The sequence below is a fragment of the Hylobates moloch genome, unplaced genomic scaffold (genome assembly GCF_009828535.3).
Source record: "Hylobates moloch isolate HMO894 unplaced genomic scaffold, HMol_V3 SCAFFOLD_1, whole genome shotgun sequence".
NCBI classification, from domain to species: domain Eukaryota; kingdom Metazoa; phylum Chordata; class Mammalia; order Primates; family Hylobatidae; genus Hylobates; species Hylobates moloch.
In genome coordinates this window covers 172,891,086-172,916,241 of record NW_026652276.1, presented here as the reverse complement: position 1 = coordinate 172,916,241, position 25,156 = coordinate 172,891,086, and the positions used below count along the sequence as shown (strand labels likewise).

At 37.6% G+C, this 25,156-nt stretch overlaps 2 protein-coding genes across 7 annotated transcripts in view; one reads left to right on the top strand and one right to left on the bottom strand.

Moving 5' to 3' along the window:
- The window catches only part of RUNDC3B (RUN domain containing 3B), a 196,597-nt gene that overhangs the window by 23,328 nt on the left and 148,113 nt on the right, over positions 1-25,156 (top strand). The gene's annotated exons all lie outside the window — the stretch shown is intronic.
- ABCB1 (ATP binding cassette subfamily B member 1) overlaps positions 1-25,156 on the bottom strand; it is a 217,537-nt gene that overhangs the window by 155,392 nt on the left and 36,989 nt on the right. The window lies entirely within an intron of this gene.

Genomic DNA, 25,156 nt, shown 5'->3' with positions numbered 1-25,156 from the left:
CTCTGAATTTTAGATTTTTTAAATTAAAAAGATCTATAAAATATAGTTGCTAAAATTCAAGAAGTATTATATAGTATAAATCTTAGCAACAATAAGTACTAACTTTATCACATTAATCCAATTATCTGGTCTTCCTAAAGCAAACTTGATCATCAGATATTTTCACTTAAGTTTTTTATTATCTTTACAATCTTAATGATATAGTTTCACATCAGTAGTAGTAACTTGCTTTGGTAACATAACTTATGAGAATCTCAGGCATAATCTGAAGATTAATTCTATTCTGTACTTTTTGATGCTGAAAGCATCCAGGTTTTAATATAAGTGTTTAAATGAGTTGAGCAGTACTGTGGGCCCAGAGCAAAGGATTAAATTTAAACTACATGGGTGAAAAAATATGAATTCATTTATCCCTCTGCAATTTAAAATGGAGTTCCTAAAATTGCTAATGCTTTTTTCTGTTAAATTTGGTTGTTTTGCTTTTTAAAAGTGTTTTTTTTTTCTCCTTTTTGCTGTTCTGTGTTTCCTAAATTTTCTGCCATTAATGTTACCTTTTATAAGAAAATAAAATTTTTATAAAAGCAAAGGATATGGAAGTATTTTGAGATATTATTAGATACTATATTATGTGATGATCGTATTTTTAAATTTTATACATAAATTTATAAACAATGCCTGACTAAAAAGCATATGGAATAGAATAGACTCTGATGTACCTTGATGTTCGTGAGAATTTTACCTTAAAACCTAATTCCCTTGATCTGGTATACCATTTAGCATATGATTCTCTCACAAAAACTATCAATAGAAAACTATCAATAGCAAATGAACAGTAAGGCTATGTTGAGACTCCCCTGCCAAGTGGTTGGGCAGACTCACTACTATGTAAGTGGATGCCTCCTGCACACCAATCTGCCGTCTTCTGAGTTGTGCTTCAGCAAAATATAGATCACACCCCTTCAGAATTATTTCTAAACAATCAAATCCATTAATGTTATTTCTGAATAATACTATAATGAAAATAGAATCCCCAGGTGATTTATGGATAAGAATTCTACTTGTGTGACTAAGATATAGTAAGAAAGCTGATACAGCAAGATTTCTGTTAATTTTTTAAGCTAGGTAAGTTAAGTTAAAAATTTCTATCAATTGACTCTTGTGGTCACTGATTATATATATATATATATATATATATATTAGGAAGTATGAAATAATTAACTTTTGAGATGAGGTATTTTAAAGATGTAAGCATCCGGGACTTTCATATATTATTTCCTATTTTTTGGTATTTTAATATATAACTAATTGCTTTTACTTTTGGAGAAGTCATATGATTATTTTGATAGTACACTCTTCACTTATGATTTAGTTATATAGCAACTAATTTTTCCAGTGTTTTCCTTTATAGAAGTACAAATTAAAATTTTATAACTTTGTGTGTTTCTAAGATCTACTTTTCTACAACTACTGGTTATTTTTGAAGTAAAAGGACATTTGTTTTCAACATTAAACTTTTCCAGAGAAAGATAAAATCTCCCCCAGACACAGTATAGGCTGTGCTGATACAGGCAAAGTGAAGAGCTGAGACAGTTACTTTACTCTAAAAGCCCCATTATTGAAGAAAAGAAGGCTTTTAAAATCATATATATTAATCTTATTTGCAACAATCTCTCAATAAGATGTTGATCTTACTTTCCTAGGATATAGCTGAGAAATAGGAATTAATAACCATATTAGAATTGAAAGAGATCTTCGTTCAGGTCCTTCAGTAATTTTTGAACTTTTATTTATTTATTTAAAACATAATACTTCTCTCCACCCTAACCCTACCACTCCTAATAAAAGCCACTGCAAAAGCTGGATAAATATGTAGAAGATTTTGTTGAAGCCAGGATGGAGAAGTTAGGCATTTTGCCTGCTCAGCAACAATTGCAACCTATTCAAAACTCCATAGTACCACTTCAGGTAGCGCAAAGGATCACAGATTGAGAAGCACTACTGTTTTCTAGCCTCTTTCCTGCTGAAGCAACCTACTCAACAGTATTTCTAACAGGAGGATATATAGTCTTTGCCTTAACACTTCTGATCTCTGAGAACTAAATAAAGCAGTCCATCACGTTATTGGACAGGTTAGATTATTTGAAAATTCTTATGTATATGAAACCAACCTATCATACTGTGCTTTGGTCTTTTCTCTGCTACTTTTTTTCAAATGCGAGCCTAATACCAATAAATATTAAAATATAGCTATTTTATAATCCTTTTCCCAAGTTCCCTCTTTTCTTTCTCCCAGGTAAGGTATCCTTAGTTTCTTTAATCTTCTGGAACCACCACAGTCTTACTTAGTATTCTGGCTTACCACTGATTTGTTAGTATTGCTCTTAAAAATCTGGTTCTTAGAGCTGAGTAAAGTGCTTCAGATAGGCTAAACTCTGTATTAGTCAGAATTTAAGATTACATAGACTTTTGGTTCACATTGACATTGAGGCTGAGTAAAATCCCAAGGCTTTTAAAAAATTGAACTATAGCTTATATTTTATTTCTCTAAATTAGTTTGCCTGAGCTGAAGTTTGATAGAGATAAATGCAGTATTTTTTTTCCTTCTTTATCCACTTCAGAGATAAGGATACAAGTAAGTGGAAAGATATATGTGTTCATTGATTGAAAAATTAATATTGTTAAAATGTTTGTATTAACAATCTACCCAACGTAATCTACAGGTTCACTGAAATCTCTACCAAAATTTCAGGGTCATTTTTCACAGAAATAAAAAAGACAATCCTGAAAATTAATATGGAACCACAAAAGACCCTGACCAAAGCAATCTTGAGCAAAAAGAACAAAGCTGGGGGCATCAAAATACTTGACTTCAAAATATACTGCAATGCTGTATTAGTTAAAACAGGTTGTTACTAGCATAAAAACAGACAAACTAATAGAATAGAATAGAGAACCCACAAATAAATCCTTGCATTTATGGTCTATTAATTTTCAACAAAAGTGCCAAAACACACACTAGGGAAAGGACAGTCTCTTTAATAAAGGGTGTTGAGACAACTGGTTAGCCACATGTAGAAGAATGAAATTAGACCCTTCACACTACAGAAGAAAATCAACTCAAAATGTATTAAATGTAAGATCTATCTACTACAACTGCAAAATTACTAGAAGAAAACATAGGGAAAAAGCTCCATGACATTGATCTGGGTGATGACATTTTTGGATTTGACACCACAAGCACAGGCAACTAAAGGAAAATAAGTGGAATTACATCAAACTAAATTACATCATCAGATTAAAGAGACAATTTACAAAAAGGGAAGAAATATTTAAAAACCACACATCGGATAAGGGGCTAATATCCAAAATATATGAGGAACTCAAACAAATCAATAGTAAGAAAATAAATAGCCTGATTTAGGCAAAGAACCTGAATAGACATTCCCAAATAAGACATGCAAATGGCCAACAGGTATATAAAAAGGTGCTCAAAATCACTATACAGCAAATAAATGAAAATTAAAGCCATATTGAGATATCCCCTCGTTAGAATGCATATTATCAAACAGCCGAAGGATAACAAGTGCTGGAGAAGATGTGGAGAAAAGAGAACCCTTGCAGTCGGAATGTAAATTTAGAACAGCCATTACAGAAAACATTATGGAGGTTCCTCAAAAAAATAAAAATAGAACTGCCATTAGTCTTCTATGTGATTAAATAAAAATAAAAATAGAACTGCCATGTAAACCAGCAATCCCACTTCTAGGTACATAGCCAAGGAAATGTAATCAGTGTCTCGAAGAGTTACCTCTACTCTCATGTTCGTTGCAGGATTATTCACACTAGCCAAGATGAGGACTCAACCTAATTGTCCATCTACTGATTAGTTGATAAAAAAAAAAGTTGCATATATAAACAATGGAATGCTATTCAGCCTTTAAGAGGAAGAAAATCCTGTCATTTGTGACAACATGGATGACCCAGAAGACATTATGTTGAGTGAAATAAACCAGACACATAAAGACAAATACTGCATGACTTCCTTATACATGGCATCTAAAAAAGTTGAACTCATAGAAGTAGAGAGTAGAATGGTGGTTACCATGTGCTGGAAGGAGAGGGATCTGAGAGATGTTGGTTAAAGGATATAAAAATTCAGTTAAATAGGAATAAGTTCAAGAGATCTATTATACAAAATGTTGACTACAGTTAAAGTGTATTGGATATTTGAAAATTCCTGAAAGAGTATATTTTCAGTGTTCTCACCAAAAAATGATAAGTATGTGAGGGCTATGGTTTAAATGTGTCCCCTCAAATTCATATGCTGGAAACTTAACCCCCTGTCCAACAGTGTTGGGAAGTGGGGCTTTTTGGGAGGTGTTCTTAGCTCATAAGGGCAGAGCCCTCGTGAATGGATTAATACCTCTATAAAAGGCCTTGGCAGTGGGAGTTTGTCCTTTTTTGCCATTTTGCTTTCTGCCATTTGGAGACACAACATTCCTTCACTCTAGAGGTTGTAGTGTTCAAGGTACCACCTTGGAAGCAGAGACAGGACCCTCACTAGACCCCAAATCTGATGATGCTTTGTTCTTGGACTTCTCAGCCTCTAGAACTATTAGAAATAAATTTCAGTTCTCTATAAATGACCCAGTTTCAGGTATTGTTATAGCAATACAAAAATGGACTAAGAAAGTAAGGTAATACATATGTTAATTTGTTAATTAGTACAATTTAGCCATTCCACAATATATACAAATTTCAAAACATGTCCATCATATATACAATTTGTATTTGCCAATTTAAAAATTTTTAAATAATTTTGAAAAAGAAAAAATACAGTTATAAGTTTATTCAAAGAAAAAAGAAGAAAGAAGAGACTAACCAGTGAAGCTAAAAAAGACGGTATGCATTAGTAGTATTAAGAAATCTTAGGAATTGGTTGGATGTGGGTAGGAGAAAGCTGAGGACTGGAACGATGCAGAGATTCCAGTGTGGATGTGGTCATTACCCAGGGTGACTGAAAAAGAACATGTTTAGGAAAAGAGAAAATATCAAGGTTTGTTTTGGACACTTGAGAAAAAATGATAGGAGAAGAAAGAGAAAGCAAGGGAAGAGAAAAGGGGAGGAGGAAAATAGAATAAAGAAGAGAAAGAAGTTAGAGGATACTCATTTTCCAAAACAGAGTTAGATTTAGTCTAAGTTGGTAGACTTAATTGGTAGTTTAAAAAAACCTAATTATTTAATTTCATTTATAGAGGAAAATCAATTGATTTGTTTTTTAACTTGTCAGTTCTATTATAGTTCACCACTATTTTTCTTCTAAACTTATTTATCCATCACTAAGCTACTTAAATTTCAAGTTACTTATTCAAAAACATAATGTAATGGGTCGCTATAAATGCATTTTTTTCATTTATTTATTCAACTATATTTATTGAGTATCTACTATATGCCTAGCACTGTTGTAAGTGCTGGGCATACAGTAGGGAATTAAACAAAAATCCCTGCCCTCATTCATAGCTTCTATCATATCAAATGGTGGGAGGGAAATGCAATTTAGGAAGACTTCTACCTCTGGAAAGATTAACGTGACATACTTTCCCTTATTTCTCTCACTAAGTACAATAATAAAACCTGGGCATTATACATAAAACAAACACAAGAAGACTCTGAAAGGTAGAGAGTAGAAGAAAGACTGGTTAAGGACACTAGAACCTTAGGAATGACACAGTAGTGGGTTGCCTGGACTTACTTTTTACCTCATATATCCCAGACTGGGTGTTGGATAAGCCAGGAACCTGCAAAATTTCAACAGGCAAAGGGAAAAAAACAACAACAATGAAAACCTCTCCGCAAGATACTATTCTCTCTAGCCAAAGGACCAGAGAAAGAACAGCCTAGCAAGACAGAAAACTTTTCAGCAGTATCTGCTCTACTTTAAACATCACACAAAAAAACCGTAGTACCACCTACCCTTAAAAAAGGCTGAATGGGAAGCTTAGAATTCCACCCTCCTGAGGCTATAACAAAGTGTCCCAGTACCACCATTAGGGTGGTATCAGAGAAGGCCAGAGAGATAAGATTTCTTCCCTCTTGGCTGGTCAAAAACTCTCTCTCTCTTCCCCAACACCCTCCTTCCCACAATGTTGATGGAACACCACACTGTGGAGCCTAGGCTGCCATCTTCACCCAAAAGTAATGTGCTGGTTCCTGGCCATACTGGAGTGGGGTCAGAAGAGGCCTGTTAGAGAGTTATGTCTTTCACTGTCACCCAGTGGTAAGGAGGCCACCCCGAGTACCATGCCAATGGAAACTATGTGGGAAGCCTGGACTCCAAGTCCCACACAGTAGTAATGAGGATGCCCTTATTGGATGTCAATGGAAGCCAATTGGGAAACTTGAACTTCATCCTCCACTTGGCAATAATGAAGCAATGCCCCCCTCCCACCTTCCCCTGTGGGAGCAGTGTCACAAAAAGCTAGTTAAAACAGAAGGTTTAAAATAAGATCCAGAGTCTCATAACATAATATGAATATGTCCAGCTTTCCATTGAAACCATTTGTCATACCAAGAACCAGGAAGATCTCAGATTGCATAATAAAAGATAGTCAATAGATGTCAACACTGAGATGACAGAGGTGTTAGAATCGCTGACAAAGATTTTAAAGCATCCATGATTAAAATACTTTGAGCAATACATGTGAGAAACAAATGAAAAAGTAGAAATCCACAGCAAAGAAATGGAAGATACAAAGAAGACCAAAATGGAAATTTGGTGCTGAAAAAATATGAAACTGAAAAAGTTCAGTGGATGGACCCAACAGGAAAATGGGAGTTACAGGGGAAAGAACCAGTGAACTGAAAGACAAAGCAATAGAAATTTCCTAATCTGAACAACAGAGAGAATTAGACTTGTTAAAAAATGAACAGAGCTTCAGGGACCTGTGGGACAATAACAAAAGATGACACCTGTCAGAATTCTTGAAGGAGAGAAGAAAGAAGGTGGGACTGAAAAAGTACTCAACAGCTGAAAATTTCCCAAAGTTAGTAAGAGACATAAGCAAACAGATTCAAGAAACAGAGCAAACCACAAATAGGAAAAATTCAAAGAAATTCATGCCAAAGGCACGATAATTAAACCAATAAATAAAGACAAAGAAAAAATGTTGCAAATAGAGAAAAATGACAACTTGCCTACAAGTAAAAAACAATTGAATGACAGTAGATTTCTGATCAGAAACCGTGGAGGCCAGGAGGAAGTGGTAAAACATATTTCAGGTGCTGAAAGATAACTGTCAACACAGCAGAATTATTCTTCAGCAATGAAGGAAACATTAAGACCTTCTCACAGGAAAGACAACTAAGGAAATGTGTTGCTGGCAGACTTACCCTCAAATAATGGTTAAAGAACATTCGTTAAGCAGAAAGGAAATGATAAAAGAAAGAACTTTAGGCTGGGAGGCCAAGGCAAGCAGATCACTTGAGTTCAAGACCAGCCTGGGCAACATGGCAAAACCCTGTCTCTACAAAAAATACAAAAAATTAGCCAGACATGGTGATATGCGTCTGTGGGTCCCACCTATTTGGGTGGCTGAGGTGGGAGGATCACTTAAGCCCAGGAAGTTGAGGCTGCAGTGAGCTGTGATTGTGCCATCATGCCACTGCAGTCCAGCCTGGGCAATAGAATGAGACTCTGTCTCAAAACAAACAAACAACAACAACAAAACTTTGGAATAACAGGAAGAAAGGATACAGTAAACAAGAATATGGGTAAATACATTAGGCTTTCCATTTTACTTTTAGTTTTCTGTTTGTTCCCCCTGTTCTTGGTTTCTCTGTTTTCTTTTTTCTGTCTTCTAGGGGGCTGTTTGAATACTTTTTAGAATTCCATTTTTATTTATATTGTTTTTTAGTGTATCTCTTTGTATAGATTTTTCAGTGGTTGCAGTATTATATTATACCAGTCTACTGGTATCATTTTCCAGTGTGAAGTTTAAAAATCTTACCTTTCTTTATGTCCCTTTATTCTACCCTGTGTGTATAGCATAGTTGTTTTAAATATTTCCTCTACATACATATAGGACCACATTAGACAGTGTTATAATTTTTTTCTCCACCACCAAAGATAATTTAGAACACTCAAGAGGAGAAGGATAAAGCAAGTTTGTTGTTCCTGTATTTATAGTGTAGATACAGTTTGCTAATTTGTCTAGCACACAGTCCGGGGTATAAGAGGTAAAAAGAAACCCAGGGAACTTACTGCTGTGTCATTCTCTGGGTTCTGAGGTTTCTAGCCAGTCTTCCTTTTTATCTCCACCTTCAGAATCTTTTAATGTTTGTTTTCATAAAATAGCCAGAGTTTTTAGTTGTATTTAGCAGGAGGAAAATACATCTACTTAATTTTGTTCTATCCCAGAAGTTGCCTTTATTTTTTAATGTGAAGAATTACATCAATTGTTTTTCTCATGTTAAATCACCTAAATATTCTTAGGATAAATCCAACTTGAGCCTCATATATTGTTTTAATCTACTTTGCCAGATTTAGGATTTAGGTTTGATAACATTTTAGACATTTGGGTTCTGTGTTTATGAGTAAAATTAGTCTGTTTTTTGCTTTTTTAGGTTTTGTTCTCAAGGTTATCCTAGCCTCAAAAGATGCGTTGTAGGTATTTTGTCTTTTTTTCATTCTTTGAGAGAATTTTGCGTAAGTTTGGAATCATGATCTATTAGGTAGAAGTTACCAGTAAAAACTCTCTGGGTCAAATGGTGAGTGTGAGTGAGTGTATATGTGTGTGTACATGCACTTCAACTACTAATTCACTTTATGCTTTCAGCTCTATTCAGGTTGTTGATTTCTTTGATGTTATTCTATTTTGTATTCTCCTTAAAGTTGTCAATGTCTTCTATCCCATATACTCTCAATTTTTAAATCTCTAGTTGTAGTATTTCCTTCAATGTGACACTTAAAGTAGATGAATTCAGCTGAATGGTTTTTAAAAATTAAAGCTCTCTAAAGAGATGTAAAGTCTAAAACTTTTTTAGTTCTTTGTTTTTATTTTATGATCATTAGTTCCTTTTTCTTTTTTTCTTAACTAGTATTGCCAGAGATTTGTCTGTTTTGTTAGTCTTTCAGATAACTAATTTATGGCTTTGCTGATCATTTATATTAATAGCATTATTGTTTCCTCTGTTATATCTTCTTTGGCTCTATTATGTTTATGTTGGACTCTTAGCAGATTAATTTTCAAATTTTTCCTCCAACTACTGGTTTGGCTATATTTATGTTTGAGTAATGTAATATTTTCATTAATACTCATTTTTAAGTAATTTCTACTTGTTCTGATCATTTCTTTGTCTTATGAGTAATTTGGAAGTTTTTTTATGTTTCTGAAAATAAGAGATTTTACCTTTTCATATTTACTTCTATGTTAATTGAGTTATAGTCAGAATTTGGTTTGTATGGGAGATTTTGTTGAAATTTGTAAGACTTACTTAAGGGCCTAGTTTATAGTTACTTTAATAAATGTCCCATCTTGAGAAGAAGATGTATTCTTAATTGTTGATTATCTTTTTTCAAATGTTATTTACATTTTTTGGCTTTATTTATTGATATTAGATATTTTAAATGATTTATTCTGATGGATTTCATTTTTAAAATTTTTAATTTTATGGGTACATAGTAGGTGTATATATTATGGGGTACATGAGATGTTTTTTACAGGCACACAATGTGTAATAATCACATCAGCATAAATAGGGTATCCACCACTTCAAGCATTCTTTTTTTTGCATTACAAACAATTCAATTATACTCTTTTAGTTATTTTTAAATGTGCAATAAGTTATTGTTAACTGTAGTCACCCTGTTGTGTGATCAAATACTAGATCTTATTAATTCTATCTAACTATATTTTTGTACCCATTAACCATCCCCACTAACTGCCCCCCACCTTCACTACCCTCCCCAGCCTCTGGTAACCGTTATTTTACTCTCTATCTCTATAAGTTTAACTGTTTTTAATTTTTAGTTCCCACAAATAAGTGAAAATGAGCAAAGTTTGTCTTTCTATGCCTGTCTTTTGTCACTTAACATAATGTCCTCCAGTTCCGTCCATGTTTTTGCAAATGATAGGATCTCATTTTTTTATGGCTGAATAGTACTCCCTTGTGTATATTTACCACATTTTCTTTATTCATTTGTCTGTTTCTTCCAAGTCTTGGCTATTGTGAATAGTGCTGCAATAAACATTGGAGTGCAGCTATCTCTTCAGTATACTGGTTTCCTTTCTTTTGGGTATATATCTAGCACTGGGATAGCTGGATCATATGGTAGTTTAATTTTAAGTTTTATAAGAAACCTCTGTACTTTTCTCCATAGTGGCTGTACTAATTTACATTCCCACCAACAGTGTATAAGAGTTCCCTTTTCTCCACACCCTCACCAGTATTCATTATTGCTTGTCTTTCGGATAAAAGCCATTTTAACTGGAGTGAAATAATATATCATTGTTCTTTTGATTTGCATTTATCTGATGATCAATGATGTTGAGCACCATTTCATATACCTGTTTGCCATTTATAGGTCTTCTTTTGAGAAACATCTATTCTGATCTTTTGCCCATTTTAATTATTAGTTTTTTCCTGTAGAGTTGTTTGAGCACCTTATATATTCTGCTTATTAATCCCTTGTCAGATGAGTAGTCTGCAAATATTTTCTCCCATACTGTGGGTTATCTCTTCACTTTGTTGATTGTTTACTTTGCAGTGCAGAAGCTTTTTAACTTGATGTGATCTCACTTGTCCGTTTTTGCTTTGGTTCCCCGTTCTTATGGGGTGTCAGTCAAGAAATCCCTGCCCAGTCCAATGTCCTGGAGACTTTCCACAATGTTTTCTTTTAATAATTTCACACTTTCAGGTTTTAGATTTAAGTATTTAATCCATTTTGATTTGATTTTTGTATACAGTGAGAGAGCGGGGTCTAGTTTCATTCTTCTGCATATGGATAACCAGTTTTCCCAGCACCATTTATTGAAAAGACTGTCCTTTCCCCAATATACACTTTCAGAATCTTTGTCAAAAATGAGTTAACTGTAGTTTTATGGATTTATGTCTGCATTCTCTATTCTGTTCCATTGGTCTATGTATCTCTTTTTATGCCAGTACCATGGTGTTTTGATTACAATAGCTCTGTAGTATACTTTGAAGTCAGGGAATGTGATTCCTCCAGTTTTGTTTCTTTTGCTCAGGATAGCTTTGGCTATTCTGGGTCTTTGTGGTTCCATATGAATTTTAGGATTGGTTTTTCTATTTCTGTGAAAAATGTCGTTGGTATTTTGATAGGGATTGCAGTGAATATGTATATTGCTTTGAGTAGTATGGGCATTTTAACAATAGTCTTCCAATTCACTAACATGGAATATCTTTCAATTTTTTTGTGTCCTCTTAAATTTCTGGCGTCAGTGTTTTATAGTTTTCATTGTAGAGATCTTTCACTTCTTTGGTAAAGTTTATTTCTAGGTATTTTACTTATAGCAATTATAAATAATAGTACTTGATTTCTTTTTCAGATTGTTCACTGTTGGCATATAGGAAAGCTGCTGACTTTTTGTAAGTTGATTTTGTATCCTGCAACTTTACTGAATTTGTTTATCAGTTCTAATAGCTTTTTGATGAATTCTTTAGGTTATCCCAAATATAAGATCATGTCATCTGAAAACAAGGATAATTTGACTTTTTCCTTTTCAGTTTGGATGCCCTTTATTTCTTTCTCTTGTCTGTTAATCCCTCTTATTTTATTGTAAATACAAAGTTCTTTTCTACTTAAGCATGACGAGATCTATTCCTTGTGTTTATTATCCATTGACGCTATTAACTAACCATCCCGTTGTCCAGTTCAGCTGCATTCTTCCCCTGTTTTCTCTCTATTTCCATCTATCTAGTCAATACTTATTAAGCTTTCCCTACAGTTGGCTTTTCTTCTACCGCTACTGTGTATTATTGAATTCTGTGTTCTTTGTATACATTTTTATTTTCAGTAAATTTCTCAAGAAAACTTCCATTATTTTTCTACTCTATCTTTCTGATACAGCATAGATTTTATTTATCTTTAATCTTTTAAAATACTGTATACTTTTCCACATTATTGCCTTTAAAAGCTACTGTTGAAAAATCTTACTGAACTTAGGATGTTAGACAAGGTAGAGTAAGTCCAATAATAACCTAACTCTCTGAGTGTTCTTAGAGTACTGTAACAAAATACTACATACTGAGAGGCTTAAGTAACAGAAATTTATTTCTCAGTTCTGGAGGATGGGAAGACCAAGATCAAGATATTGGCTGATTTGCTTTCTGGCAAGCATTCTCCTTCTGGTTTGTAGGTGGTTGGTCGTCTTCTCACTGTGTCCTCACTTGGTGGAGACAGAGAATGAGAGCTCTCTGGTGTCTTTTTGTATGATCCTACTGGATGAAGGCCCCACCCTTATACCTCATTTCACTTTAATTAACTCCTTATAGTGCCTATCTTGAAATACAGGTATATTGGGGATACAACTTGAACATGTGAATTTTGGAGGCATGCAATTCATTTCATACAGCATTTATCAATGTGTTGTAGCTATTGGCTTACATATTTATATCTTCTAGTCTCTGTGCACTTTGAGGAAAGATGCTGTCATTCACTTTTAAAATAATATTAAATTAAAAATATACAGGATAGCCGGGCATGGTGGCACACTTCTGTAGTCCAAGCTACCCAGGAAGCTGAGGCAGGAGGGTCACTTGAGGCCAGGAGTTTAAGGCTGTAGTACACTATTATAGTACCTGGGGATAGCAGCTGCACTCAAGCCTGGGCAACACAGCAAGATACCATCTCTAAAAAAATAAAATATAAAATCTAAGGTAAAACCAAAATTACTTTACTTACAAGGAAGCAGGAAAATGTGATCAATTCTCAAAGGAATAAAGATGCTTATTGTGAGATGACCCAGATGTTGGAATAATCAGGCAAAGACATCAAAGCAGCCATTGTAACCCTGCTCCATGATGTAAGGTGTAACTCTTTAATTGAATAGAAAAATGGAAATTCTGAGTAGAGAAATAAAATCTTCAGGAAGAACCATGGAAATTTAAAAGTATGATGTCTGAAATAAAACATTCACCAGATGAAGCTCTAAAGCAGAATGGAGATGTTAGAGGTGCGTATGTGAATTTCAGAGTAAATCAATAGAAATGATCCAATCTGAAGAACAGAACAGGAAGAAATTTAAAAATTTATAGCAAAATATATAAGTTTGTGTCATTGGAGTCTTAGAAGGAGAGGAGGAAGAGATTAATACAGAAAATACATTTGACAAAATAATAGCTATAAGTTCCTAGATTGGGAGAAGACAAATTTATAGATTCAAGAAGCTTAGCAAAGCATTTCACAAAATTTAACATCCTTTCTTAATAAAAGTTCTCAACAATAAAATATATAAGTAATGTACCTCAACATAATAAAGGTCATATATAACAAGCACACAGTAAGCATCATATTAGTGGTAAAAAGCTGAAAGCTCTCTAAGATCAAGAACATGACAAGCGAGTCCATTCCTACCACTTCTACTCATCATCATTCTGGATCTCCTAGCTAGAGCAATTATGCAAGAAAAATAAATAAAAGGTATCCAAGTTAGAACATAAGAAGTTCAATGATCTCTGTTTGCAGATTAAATTATCTTACATGTATAAGACCCTAAATACAAAAAAAAGGTTAGAATTAATCAGTGAAGTTGTATGATACAAAATCAACATACAAAAATAAGTTACATTTTTATGTACTAAAAATGAACTATCCAAAAATAGAAATTAAGAAAACAGTTCCATTTCCATCAGAAAAGAATAATATACTTAGGAGGAAATTTAGCCAAGAAAGTGAAACCTCTGTACACTGAAAATTATTAAACATTGATTAAATAAATTGAAGAAGACACAAATAAATAGAAATATATCTCATGCTCATGGGTTGGAAGAATTTTTATTGTTAAATGTCCATACTACCCAAAGTGACCTATAGATTCAATGCAATATTTCCTTTTTTAAACTTTTAGGTTCAAGGGTACATGTGCAGGTTTGTCATCTAGGTAAATTGCATTTCATGGGATTTGGTGTACAGATAATTTTATTACCCAGGTAATGAGCATAGTACCTGAAAGGTAGTTTTTTGATCCTCTCCTTCCTCTCACTCTTCACTGTCAAGTAGACCTCAGAGTTTGTTGTTTTCATCCTTCTTTCCATGTGTAGTCGGTGTTTAGCTCCCACTTACAAGTGATAATGTGAGATATTTGGTTTTCTGTTCCTGCATTATTTCACTTAGGAATGATGATCTCCAGCTTGACCCATGTCGTTGCAATAGAAATGATCTCATTCTTTTTTATAGCTGTATAGTACTCCATGGCATATATGTATCACATTTTCTTTAGTGCTGCAGTGAACATATGTGTACATGTGTCTTTATGGTAGAATGACAGAATGACTTATATTCCTCTGGGTATATACCCAGTAATGGGATTGCTGGGTCGAATGGTAGTTCTTTTAGCTCTTTGAGGAATTGCCATACTGTCTTCCACAATGACTGATGACTGACCTAATTTACATTTCTAACAGCAGTGTATAAGCGTCCCCTTTTCTCTGCAACATCTCCAGCACCTGTTATTTTTGACTTTTTAGTAATAGCCATTCTGACTGGTGTGAGATGGTATCTCATTGTGGTTTTGACTTGCATTTTTCTAATGATCAGTGATACTGAGCTTTCTTTTCATATGCTTGTGGGCTGTGTGTATGCCTCCTTTGAAAAGTGTCTGTTCATGTCTTTTGCCCACATTTTTATGGAGTGGTTTGTTTTTTCCTTGTAAATTTGCTTAAGCTCCTTATAGATGCTGGATATTAGACCATGCCAGATGCATAGTTTATAAATATTTTTTCCCATTCTGTAGGTTGTCTCTTTACTCTATGGATAGTTTCCTTTGCTACACAGAAGCTCTTAAGTTTAGTTAGATCCATTTGTCAATTTTTAATTTTGTTGCAATTGCTTTTGGTTTCTTTTTCATGAAATCTCTGCCCATTCCTATGTCCAGGATGGTATTTCCTAAGTAATCTTCCATGGCTTTAACAGTTTGAGGTTTTACATTTAGGTCTTTAATCCATCTTGAGTTTATTTTTGTGTATAGTGTAAGGAAGAGGTCCAGCTTCAATCTTCCACATATGGCTATCCAGTTTTCCCAGCACCATTTATTGATTAGGGGTATTTTCCCTATTGCTTGTTTTTGTTGTCTTTGTCAAATATCAGATGGTCATAGGTGTGTAGCCTTATTTCTAGGCTCTCTATTCCGTTCCATTGGTCTATTTGCCTGTTTTTGTATCAGTACCATGCTGTTTTGGTCACTGTAGCCTTGTGGTATAGTTTGAAGTCAGGTAATGTGATGCCTCTACCTTTGCTATTTTTGCTTAGGATTGCTTCTGGTTATTTGGGTTCTATTTTGGTTCAATATGAATTTTAAAATGGTTTTTTTCTAGTTCTGTGAAGAATGTCATTGGTAGTTTGATAGGAATAGCATTGAATCTATAAATTGCTTTGGGCAGTATAGCCATTTTAGTGATATTGATTCTTCCTATTCATGAACATGGAGTGTTTATCCATTTGTGTCTTCTCTGATTTCTTTGAGCAGGGTTTTGTAATTCTTATTGTAGAGATTTTTCACCTCCCTGGGTAGCTGTATTGCTATGAAGTTTATTCTTTTTCTGGCAGTTGTGAATCGGATTGCTGTTCTGATTTGGCTCTAAGTTTGGCTGTTGTTGGTGTATAGGAATGCAAGTGATTTTTGTACATTGATTTTGTGTCCTGCAACTTTGCTGGAGTTATCAGATGGAGGAACTTTGGGGCCAAGACTATGTTTTTTTTTTTCTAGTTATAGAACCATGTCATCTGCAAACAGGGATAGTTTAACTTTCTCTTTTCCTATTTGGATGTCCTTTATTTCTTTCTCTTGCATGATGGCTCTGGCTAGGACTTCCATTACTATTTTTAATAGTAGTGGTGAGAGAGGGCATCCTTGTCAGTTTTCAAGGGGAAATGCATCCAGCTTTTGCCCATTCAGTATAAAGTTGGCTGTGGGTTTGTCATAGATGGCTCTTATTATTTTGAAGTCTGTTCCTTCAATACCTAGTTCATTGAGAGTTTTTAACATGAAGCAGTGTTGAATTTTATCAAAGGCCTTTTCTGTGTCTATTGAGATAATCATATAGTTTTTGTCTTTAGTTCTGTTTATGTGATGAATCACGCTTATTGATTTAAGTATGTTGAGCCAACCTTGCATCCTGGGGTTGAAGCCTATTCAATCTTGATGGATTAGCTTTTTGATGTGCTGCTGGATTTGGTTTCCCAGTATTTTGTTGAGGATTTTTGTATTGATGTTCATCAAGGATATTGGCCTGAAATTTTCTTTTTTTGTTGTGTCTCTTCCAGGTTTGGGTATTAAGATAATGTTGGCCTTATAGAATGAGTTGGGGAGGAGTCCCTCCTCCTCATTTTTTTGGAATTATTTCAGTAGAAATGGTACCAGCTCTCATTTGTATGTCTGGTAGAATTCAGTTATGAATGCATCAGGCCCTTGGCTTTTTTTTTTTTTGGTAGGCTATTTATTACTGATTTGATTTCAGAGCTCATTATTGGTCTGCTCAGGGAATCAGTTTCTTCCTGGCTCTGTGTTGGGAGAGTGTATACATCCAGGAACTTACTCATCTCTTCTAGGTTTTCTAGTTTGTGTGTGTAGTGTTCATAGTAGTTTCTCTTGGTTGTTTTTGTTTCTGTGGGGTCAGTAGTAACATTCTCTTTGTCATTTCTGATTGTGTTTATTTGGAGCTTTTCTCCCTTCTTCTTTATTAGTCTAACTAGTGGCCTATTTTATTAGTCTTTTCAAAACAACAGCCCTTGGATTAATTGATCTTTTGATTGTTTTTTTTGTGTGTCTCAATTTCCTGCAGTTCAGCTCTGATTTTTATTTCTTGTCTCCCGCTAGTATTGGGGTTGATTTGTTCTTGCCTAATTCTTTCAGTTGTGAAGGTAGGTTGTTAATTTGAGATCTCTCTAACTTTTTGATGTGGGCATTTAGTGCAATGAAGTTCTTTCTTAACACTGCCTTAGCTGTGTCTCAGAGATTCTGGTATGTTGTATTTTTGTTCTCATTATTTTCAAAGAACTTCTTGATTTCTGTCTTAATTTCATTATTTACCCCAAAGCCACTCAAGAGCATGATGTTTAATTTCTGTGTAATTGCATGGTTCTGAATGATTTTCATAGTCTTGACTTCTATTTTTATTGCTTTGTGATCCAAGAGTGTGTTTGGTATGATTTCAGTTCTTTTACATTTGTTGAGGATTGTTTTATGTCCAATTATTTGGTCAGTTTTAGAGTATGTGCCATGCGGTGAGGAGAAGAATGTATATTCTGGTGTTTTTGGGTGGAGAGTTCTGTAGAGGTCTATCAGAGCCATTTGGTTTAACATTGAGTGTAGATCCTGAATATCTTTGTTAATTGTCTGCCTCAGTGATCTGTTTAATACTGTCTGTGGAGTGTTGAAGTCTCCCACTATTTTTTCCGTGGGAGTTTGTGCCTCTTTGTAGGTCTCTAAGAACTTGCTTTATGAATCTGGGTGCTTGTGTGTTGGGTACATATATATTTAGGGTATTTAGGTTTTATTGTTGAATTGAACCCTTTACCATTAAGTAATGCCCTCTTTGTCTTTTTTGATGTTTGTTTATTTGAAATCTCTTTTGTCTGAATTCAGATTGCAATCCCTGCTTTTTCCTGTTTTCCATTTGCTTAGTAGATTTTTCTTTATCCCTTTATTTTGAGCCTATGAGTGTCATTACATGTGAGATGGGTCTCTTGAACACAGCATACCACTGGGTCTTGCTTTTTTATCCAGCTTGTCACTGTGCCTTTTAAGTGGGGCATTTAGCCCGTTTACAGTCAAGGTTAGTATTGATTTGTGTGGATTTGATCCTGTCATTGTGTTGTTAACTGATTATTATGTTGACTTTTTCTGTGGTTGTTTTACAGTGACACTGGTCTGTGTTTAAGCATGTTTTTGTATTAGCTGGTATTGGTCTTTCCTTTCTATATAGTGCTCCTTTCAAAATCTCTTGTAAGGCAAGTCTGGTGGTAATGGATTCCCTCAAGAGTTGTTTATCTGAAAAGGATCTTATTTCTCCTTCACTTGGGAAGCTCACTTTGGCTGTATATGAAATTCTTGGTTGAAGATTTTTTTTCTTTATGAATTTGAATATGGGCCCCCAATCTCTTCTGGCTTGTAGGGTTTCAGCTGAGAGGTCCACTGTTAGCCTAATGGGGTTCCCTTTGTAGGTCATGTGCCCTTTCTCTCTAGCTGCCTTTAAAAGTCTTTCTTTCATTTTAACCTTGGAATAGCTGATGATATGTGTTTTGGGGGTGATCTTGTATAGAATCTTGCAGGAGTTCTCTGTATTTTCTGAATTTAACTGTTAGGCCCTATAGCTCGGTTGGGGAAGTTTTCATGGACAATTCCCTGAAATATGTTTTCAAAGTTGTTTGCTTTCTCCCCCTCCCTTTCAGGAATGCCAGTGATTTGTAGATTTGACCTCTTTACATGATCCAATACTTCTCACAGGTTTTGTTTATTCCTTTTTATTCCTCTTTCATTATTTTCATCTGACTTTCTTATTGCAGAGAACCAGTCTTCAGGTGCTGAGATTCTTTTGTTAGCTTGGTTTCTTCTGCTGTCAATACTTGTAATTGCATTGTGAAATTATTGTATTGTGTTATTCAGCTCTGTCAGACCCACTGGGTTCTGTTTTTATACCAGCTATTTCATCCTTCAGCTCCTGTATCACTTTATTGTGATTCTCATTTTCCTTGGATTGGGTTTTGCCATCTTCCTGAGTCTCAGTGATCTTTGTACCTTTCCATAGTCTGGATTGTATTTCTGTTATTTCAGCCAGTACAGCCTGATTAAAAACTCTTGTTGGGGAATGGGTGTGGTCATTTGGATGGCATACAATACTCTGACCATTTGAGTTACTGGAGCTCTTGCACTGGTTCTTTCTCATCTCTGTGTGTGGGTGTTCCTTTATCTGCATTGTAGATTAAGTATAGTCAACAGACTTCTCTTTTGGATGTTTTCACCAGGCCAAGGCTTTGTGCAGTGTCTTTATTTGAAGCTGACTTCTTGACTCTGGTTTCAGAGGTGGATACATTAGTGAGGTATTTTTGATGTCAAAGCCTTGGGGTGTGATCCAGCAGGTGGCTTAGGCTTTTTGGTCAGTTGGTAGACTCTTGTTTGGTTGTGTGGCTCCCCTATGTTTCCTCACAATTGCAGCTTTATTTTCTCTCAATATTCTGAAAGTGTGAGTTTCTCTCCCCCTTAAATGCTGGCTGTAGATTGTGATTTGGTACTTCTGGGCTGCCCACTGCAGCTTTGGGGCGATCTCAGTGTTTATGTTTCTTTCTCAAGTTGGAGGCAGCAGAGAAAGGGATCTTAGTAGTAGTTGTGACTGAGGGTCATTTGCTTGTTTCCTGGGGGCTCCAACCCAGAGAGATATAGGTCAGCAGCACCTCAGGGCAATCAGCCCAGGATGGAGGGTCTGTACTGTGGCCCCAAGCCAAGGGTTCCCTGTCTAGTCACAAGCACTGTGGGGTGTGTGAGACCTGTGGGAGACGTACTGGCCTCCTTTCCTTGGGCTGATTACAGCTGGTTGGAGGTGTGGATACGACACTTAGGGTTTTTACTCTCTTATTGGTCCGGCAAGGGCAGATCCACTGCAGAGGCAGTCTCAGAGAGACTTTCAGTTTTCCCTAGAGGCCCTGTCCAGGAAGTTGCCAAGTTGCTACTTGCTCAGTAGCTCTGGTGGGGGGTGGCTGGAGACCCAAGCCTGGAAGACCTGTCTGGTGAGGAGATATGAGAATGGGCACCTACTTAACACCTGGCCAATTTTCCATAGGGCTGCTGTGGTATGTTTGCTCCAGTACCTAGTTACCTCGGATTTTCTAGTACCTGGCGGTATCACCAGTGAAGGCCACAAAACAGCAAAGATGAGAGCCTGTCCCTCCCTCTGGGAGCTTTGTCCCAGGGAGGTACAGGCCTGTTGCTGGCCCAAAGGCACCTGTAAGAGGTGAATGGAGACCTGGGAGGTCCCACCCAGTAAGAAGGAGCAAGATTGAGGACCCACTTAAAAATGCAGTCTTGCCATGTGTTGGTAGAGCAGCTGTGCTGTGCTGTGCTGTGCTGTGCTGGAGGTCCTCTTCAGCCCCTGGTTGCCTCAGACACGCTGAAACCTGAAGGCTGGAACAGCTAAGTCATGAAAACAGCAAAGATGGTGCCTGCCACTCCCCCCGGGAGCACTGTCCAGGGAGAATTCAGCTCTCTGTTGGCTGGAGAACACAGGCAGGAGTGCCAGAGGCCCTGGTTGGGAGGTCCTGCCCAGTGAAGAGGAGTGGGACTGGGGACCCACTTAAGCAGTTTGGCCACATTTTGGTAGAGCAGCTGTGCTTTCTGTGGAGTCTTTTCTGCCCCTGGTCAGCTCAGACTCTCCAAATCCCAAAGGTAGGAATGACTGAGTCACCCAGACAGCAAAGATGGTGACCTGCCTCTCCCCCTGGGAGCACCATCCCAGGGAGAATTCAAATCTGTGTTGTCTGGAGAACATAGGCAGGGATGGCTAGAGGCCCCACTTGGGAGATTCCACCCATAGGAGGAACAGGATCAGGTACCTGCTTAAAGTAGCAGTCTAGCCACATTTTGGTAGAGCAGTTGTGCTATGCTGGGGGATCCTTTCCACCTCTGGTCAGCTTGGACTCCCCAAAGCCCAGAGGCTGGAATGGCTAAGGTGCCCAAACAGCATAGATGGTGGCCCACCCCTCCCCTGGGCGCTCCTCCATAGAGAGGTGCAGTGCTACCGGTGGCTGGGTAGAATTCCAAGCCAGTGGGTCTTATCTTGTGGGGTGCCGTGGAAGTGGGGCCTGTTGGTTTTGGCTGCTTAGCCCTCTAGATTCAGCCTCTTTCCAAGGGGTATGTACAGGGGTCTAACCTTCCACTTTGCCAGAGCTGCAGCTTCTTTTGCTGGAAAGCCCAGTATCTAAGCCTCCAGGGTTTCCATGCATGTCTGAGCAGCAGCTCTGCCAAGACTCCATGTAGCTCTGTCTGTGAGACTGAAGGCCCTGGTGGAGTGGGTTCACAAGGAGATCTCCTGACCCAAGGTTTGCAGATATTCATGGGAGAAGTGTGGTTTCCTGAGGTCACACATTGACTCACTGCTTCCCTGGGCAGGGGAGGTTCCCCTGGCTCTGTGTTGCTCCTGGGTGGGCTGTTGTCCTGTCTTGCTTTTCTTCATTCTCCATGGGTCAAGTTGTTTCCTTGATTAATCCCAATGCGAGTACCTGGATGTTTCAATTGAAGGTGCTGTATTAACTTGTCTTTCTCCATGAGAGCCATGCACACTGGCTGCTTCTAGTCGGCCATCCTGGCTACTCCCCTGGAATTCCTTTTCTATAAGAATGCTGCGTTTAGGACCCCAAACTCTTCTGGTTTGTAGGGTTTCTGCTGAAAGGTTTGCTGTTTGCCTGATGGGGTTCCCTTTGTAGGTGACCTTCCCCTTTTGTTTTGCTGCCTGTAACATTTTTTCTTTCATTTTGACTGTGGCAAATCTAATGACTATATATGTCTTGGGGAATGGTCATCTTGTATAGTATTTTGCAGGATTCTCTGCATATCTTGAATTTGAATGTTGACTTCTCTAGAGAGGTTTGGGACATTTTCATGGTTGTTATCCTCAAATATGTTTCCCAGTTTCCTTGCTTTGTCTCCCTCTCTTTCAGGGATGGCAATGAATCATATATTTTGTCTCTTTACATAATCCCATATTTCTCAGAGGTTTTGTTCATTCCTTTTTATTCTTTTTTCTTTTTCTGACTGAGCTAATTTCAAGAACCAGTCTTCAAGCACTGAGATTCTTTCCTCAGTTTGGTCGAATCTGCTATTAATACTTGCAATTACATTATGAAATTCTCGAAGTGTGCATCTCTGTCAGGTCAGTTTGCTTCTTTCTTAAAATGGCCCTTCTATATTTCGGCTTCTGTATCAGTTTGTCATATTCCTTAGATTCCTTGGATTGAGTTTTGACATTCTGTTGAATCTTGATGATCTTCATTCCTATCCATGTTCTGAATTCTGTGTCACTCATTTCAGCCATTTCAGCCTGGTTAAGAACCATTGCTGGGAAACTAGGTAGTTGTTTGGAGGTAATAAGACACTTTGACTGTTTGATTTGCCAGAGGTCTTGTGCTGGTTCTTTCTCATATGTGGGCTGATGTTCCTTCAACCTTTGATGTTGCTGTCCTTGGATGGGTTTTTTTGCTTTTATATTCTTTGATGCCCTTGGGTGTTTGGTTATGATATAAGGTAGGTTCAGTCAGCTGGCTTCATTTCTGGAAGATTTTAGTGGGCCAAGGCTTAGCTCAGCACTCCTAGGCTGTGTGCTATAACTCTGGGGAACTGGTACCCGGCCCCTGGCTTTGTTCTCTGGCCCCTCAAGGTTAGGAAGATGCTGCACTGGAAGGGCCAAGGTGTTTTCAGTCCACTGGTCACAATACTCCTATGGGTGGTACCGGCCAAAGCACTTCATCGAGGTGGTGGCAGTGGGATTCATGCTCCTTCATGTGTGCCAGCATCTTCAGAAGTATAGTGAGGTACACCCTCATTGGCTGGGGTAGGGTACCAGTGGAAGCGGGGCAGTGATGTACATACAGGTACTTATGCAGTTGTGGCAGGGGTGGGGGTACTGGCATCCATGCATGCTCTCTTGCTGCTATCATGGCAGGGGCAGGGTGCTGGCAGGGGTGTGGTTGCCGGTATCATTGTGTGCATTCACATCGGTGGCAGTGTATCTCTGTGCCCACACATCAGTGGGGGAATAATGGCAGGGTACACTCATGCTGGCAGTTCTAGGGTGTTAGGGTGCACACATATACATGCACCAGCATGGGATGGGAGAGGAGGGTGACATGTGCCAGCAAAGCAGTGGGGAGCCAGGGCATGGGCAAGTAGTGTATGCCAGTAAAGTAGGTGAGGCAAGTCTGCCTTGGGGGTAAGCTGTGTGTGGGCTAGTATGTATTGGCAGGGGCTGATCTGTTGGAACTCTGTGATGGTCAAGAATTGTCTGCCAGCAAAGGAAGCATGATAAGGCCCCCAGGAAGCACCCTGGTTGGGCATCTGAGGCTGCATTGCAAGTGGGCGTGGTAGGCTGGCACCCAAGGAGAGGCTAGCTGACAGGAAGGTGCTTAGATCAGACTGGCTTCGTCCTACAGGCAAGAGTGCCTTCTCTGTCCAGGTCTGACGGTCACCCTAAGGCTAAAGGCTCCCAGATGAGCATGGTAAGCCTTGGGGGAGGGGCATCCTTGGATGTGCTCCAGTGCAGCTCTTCCTGTTCCAAGCCCTCTTGGTTTTGCACAGGCTGGAGCCCTGTACCTACAGCCTTTTCAGGCATCTCTCCCTGCCAGCTCAAGTGTCTGTTGGGGAAATGATCTCCTGCTGCTAGGATCCTGGCAGTCTGTGGTGAGAGCGGGCCGCTCCTCACTTGTTCAACTTGCCTTTTCCCCAGAAGATGCTGAGGGCTAGGAACAAGTCCCTGTGCTTAGCCTCCCCATGCTGGGTTCCCTGCTTCCTCCCTCTTCCACCCAGTATCTGCTTCCTCCCTCCGTCCACTCTAAATGCCTTCCCTCCGTCCACTCTAAATGCCTTCCCTCCAAAGATCTGTTCAGAGTCTGCCAGTCTTCCTGATGTCCAAGTCTCTTATCAATACAATCTTTTTCAAAATTTTAATGACATTTTTCATAGAAAATGGAAATGTTTCCTAAAATTTATATCAAACCTCCAATCTTGAGTAGCCAAAGCAACCCTGAGCAAAAGAAACAAAGCTGAAGGCATTATGCTTTCTGATTTTAAACTATGTTACAATGCTATAGTAATTGAAACAACTTGGTACTAAAACAAAAACAGATACATAGACCAATGGAACAAACTAGAGAACCCAGAAATTAATGTATGCATATTATAGTCAACTTATTTTTGACAAGACACCAAGAGTACACAATAGGGAAAGGATAATCTTTTCAGTAAATAGTGTTCAGAAAACTGAATATTCACATGCAAAAAAAAAAAGAAAAAGAAAGAAGGAAAGAAAGAAAACAAAGAAAGAGAGAGAAATCAGACCTTTCTCTTATATCATACACAAAAATCAACTCAAAACAAATTAAATAATTTAACATAAGACCTGAAACTGTAAAATTACTAAAAGCAAATATAGGGGAAAAGCTAATTGACATTGCTCTTGGCAAAGATATTTTTGGACTTAACACCCAAAGTACAGGCAACAAAGAAAAGATAAATAAGTGGAACGACATTAAACTGAGAAGTTTCAAGCCAAGTGTAGTAGCTCATACTTGTAATCCCAGTGCTTTGCAACACTGACACTGGAGGATTGTTTGAGGTCAGGAGTGCCAGGACTTTGAGACCTACCTGGGCAACATAGTGAGATTCCCATCTCTACAAAAAGTTAAAAAATTAGCCACACGTGGTGGCATGCACCTGTAGTCCCAGCTACTCATAAGGCTGAGGCAGGAGGGTTGGTTGAACCCAGGAGTTTGAGGCTTCAGTGAGCTATCACCTCATCACTATATTCCAGGCTGGGTGATAGAACAAGACCCTGTCTAAACAAACAAACAAACAAACAAATGAAGTTTCTGCACAGCAAAGGAAACAATTAACAAAATGAAAAGGCAACTTACAGAATGAGAGATGACATGTGTAAACCATGTATCCAATAAGGTGTTAATATCTAGAATATTTAAGAAACTCAGTAGAAAACAACAACAACAACAATTAAAAAATGGGCAAAGAGGCCAGGTGCAGTGGCTCACACCTATAATTCCATCACTTTGGGAGGCCAAGGCAGGTGGATTGCTTGAGGTCAGGAGTTCAAGACAACCAGCCTGGCCAACATGGTGAAACCCCATCTCTACTAAAAACACAGTAATTAGCCAGGTGTAGTGGTGTACGCCTGTAGTCCCAGCTACTCGGGAGGCTGAGGC